Genomic DNA, 3,642 nt, shown 5'->3' on the forward strand with positions numbered 1-3,642 from the left:
ATCAACTACAAGGAGTAATCAACACTACTAGCAACCCACAAGTACCAATCTGAGGCTTTGAGACAAAGATTGGATACAACAGATGAACTAGGGTTTGAGATGAGATGGTGCTGGTGAGGATGTTGATGGAGATTGACCCCCTCTCGATGAGAGGATCGTTGGTGATGACGATGGTGATGATTTCCCCCTCCCGGAGGGAAGTTTCCCCGGCAGAACAGCTCCGCCGGAGCCCTAGATTGGTTCCGCCTCGTGGCGACGGAGTTTCGTCCTGAAAGCTTGCTTATGATTTTTTTCCTCGACGAAAGACTCCATATAGCCAAAGATGGGCATCAGAGGGCTGCTAGGGGGCCCACGAGGTAGGGGGTGCTCCCAGGGGGTAGGGTGCGCCCCCACCCTCGTGGACAGTGGGTGGCCCCCCTCTGGTACTTATTTCGCCCAATATGTTTATATATTCTGAAACGTGCTCCCGTGAAGTTTCAGGACTTTTGGAGATGTGCAGAATAGGTCTCTAATATTTGCTCCTTTTCCAGCCCAGAATTCCAGCTGCCGGCATTCCCCCTCTTCATGTAAACCTTGTAAAATAAGAGAGAATAGGCATAAGTATTGTGACATAATGTGTAATAACAGCCCATAATGCAATAAATATTGATATAAAAGCATGATGCAAAATGGACGTATCAACTCCCCCAAGCTTAGACCTCGCTTGTCCTCAAGTGAAAGCCGAAATTAAAAAATATGTCCACATGTTTAGAGATAGAGGTGTTGATAATATTAAATATGGACATGAGGGTATCATGATCATTATTATAACAACAACACACACACACACACACACACACACACACACACACATATATATATATATATATTGTCATATGTTCTCTTATGCTAAAGTAACAATTCATTCACAATTTCAAGTATGAATCAGAAACTTCATTGAGAACCAACAAACTATAATCTCAGTCATTGAAGCAATTGCAATTTATCATAACATCAGAAAGAGTCAATAAGAGCTTTCCAGCAAGTCCACATACTCAACCATCATTTAGTCTTTCACAATTGCTAACACTCACGCGATATTTATGGTTATGAAGTTTTAATCGGACACAGAGAAAGATAGGGGCTTATAGTTTTGCCTCCCAACCTCTTACCTCAAGGGTAATGTCAACAATAATAGTTCATGAAAACTCACATCCAATTAGCTATATATATCAGGACCTTTCCAACACATTGTGCTTGCCAAAGGATAAAATGTAAAAAGGAAAGGTGAAGATCATCGTGACTCTTGCATGAAGTATAAGACAAGAATAAAAGATAGGCCTTTCGCAGAGGGAAGCAGAGGTTGTCATGTGTTTTTATGGTTGGATGCACAAAATCTTAATGCGAAAGAACGTCACTTTATATTGCCACTTGTGATATGGACCTTTATTATGCAGTCCGTCGCTTTTATTCCTTCCACATCACTATATCGTATAAAGCTTGTTTTCTCCACACTAATAAATCATACATATTTAGAGAGCAATTTTTATTGCTTACAACGATGACAACTTACTTGAAGGATCTTACTCAATCCATACGTAGATATGGTGGACTCTCATGGCAAAACTAGGTTTAAGGATATTTGGAAGCACAAGTAGTATCTCTACTTGGTGCAAAGAAATTGGTAGTATGAGAGGGAAAGGCAAGCTTAACATGTTGGATGATCCATGACAATATAATTTATCTCAGATGTAAGAAAACATAATCCATTACGTTGTCTTCCTTGTCCAACATCAACTCTTTAGCATGTCATATTTTAATGAGTGGTCACAATCATAAAAGATGCCCAAGATAGTATATTTATATGTGAAAACCACTCTTTCTTTATTACTTCCTCCTAATTGCAACGATGACCAAAACTATGTTTGTCAACTCTCAACAACTTTTATTCATCATACTCTTTATGTGTGAAGTCATTACTCTCCATAAGATCCAGATGATCCCTTTTTTTTCTTTTTTTATTCCCTCAAGATCACAACAAGATAATCAAGCCCTTGACTCAACACTAATCTTTATTATATAAAGCTCACAGACTCGATTACATAGAAGGATCATAAAGCATAACTCACAACTAGATCATACTAAAACTTTTATTCTACTAGATCAAGATATTACCAAAAGGATCGAACTAGAAAAAGGTAAAGATAAAAGTGATGGTGATACGATACCGGGGCACTCCCCCAAGCTTGGCAGATTGCCAAGGGGAGTGCCCATACACATGTGTTTATGTCTCCTTCCTCGGAGGTGGCGATGATGGAGTTGTTGATGATGTGGGCTTGTCGTCCATCTTCCAAAGCATAGGCTCACCATCATAGAAGGATGATCAAGTCTCCGGGATCCTCAAATCTGCAGCCAAACTCATCCTCTTAAATCTATATTCATACTCACAGTTTTGGTTTTGCAGGTCATAGATCTGGGATTGGAGGTGCTCGATTTTCTCGTGAAGCTTGAAGATGGCCTCCCCAATGTTCTTGTCATCCAGCTTGTGGTTGTTGGTGAACTCCATGATCATTATATGATTGGAGTCAAGTCCATGTTCCACCATCCCCTGGCACTTGAAAACTTGTTGCTCCATTGCCTCGAGCCTTGTCTCCACGCTCTCGGTCCTCCTTGGTCCCTCAACATCACGGATGTGCAGCAACCCCTCACGCATCTCAATGGTTTGAGGGTGTTGCAGCACCTCCGCGAGGTAAGGGTTGATGACCTTCTCGAAGAACTTGTCCTTGGGGGCACTTGAAGACGCCATGGTGATCTAGATGTGTCAGAAAACATCTCGAAACAAAGACAGAAGATATTTGCATGATACGGTGGTCAAATACTTCGAGAGATTATATAATGAATTTTTACCGAGCAAAAGAAGTAACATGCAAGAAAACGGAGTCCGGAGAGCACACGAGGTGCCCACGAGGCAGGGGGCACGCCCAGGGGGTAGGGCGTACCCTCCACCCTCGTGGGAGCCTCGTGTCCTTCTGGACTACTTCTTATTTTCCTATTTTCTTAAGTATTCCAAAATGGAGAAAAATTTCCATTAGAACTGTTTTGGAGTTGGTTTACTTACCGTACCACGTACCTATTCCTTTTCAGGGTCTGAAACGTTCTGGACAGTGTCCCTTATGTATTCCTCTAGGGTTACAGTTTTAATAACATTAGTTTCAACATTTATGGGATTACGTGAGATATAATGTTTGATTCTTTGGCCGTTCACCACCCTCGGATTAGTGCCTTCAAAGTTGTTGATTTTTCTGGCACCGGAACGGTAGACCTCCTTAATGACGTAAGGACCTTCCCATTTTGAGAGGAGTTTGCCTGCAAAAAATCTTAAACAAGAGTTGTATAATAATACATAATCACCTACATTAAACTCACGTTTTTGTATCCTTTTGTCATGCCATCTTTTAAGTTTTTCTTTAAACAGTTTGGCATTCTCATAAGCCTGGGTTCTCCATTCATCAAGTGAGCTAATGTAAAAAAGCCTCTTCTCACCGGCAAGTTTGAAATCATAGTTGAGCTCTTTAATGGCCCAATATGCCTTGTGTTCTAGTTCAAGAGGTAAGTGACATGCCTTTCCATAAACCATTTTATACGGAGACATACCCATAGGAT

The sequence above is a fragment of the Triticum dicoccoides genome, chromosome 2A, assembly GCF_002162155.2.
Source record: "Triticum dicoccoides isolate Atlit2015 ecotype Zavitan chromosome 2A, WEW_v2.0, whole genome shotgun sequence".
NCBI classification, from domain to species: Eukaryota; Viridiplantae; Streptophyta; class Magnoliopsida; order Poales; family Poaceae; genus Triticum; species Triticum dicoccoides.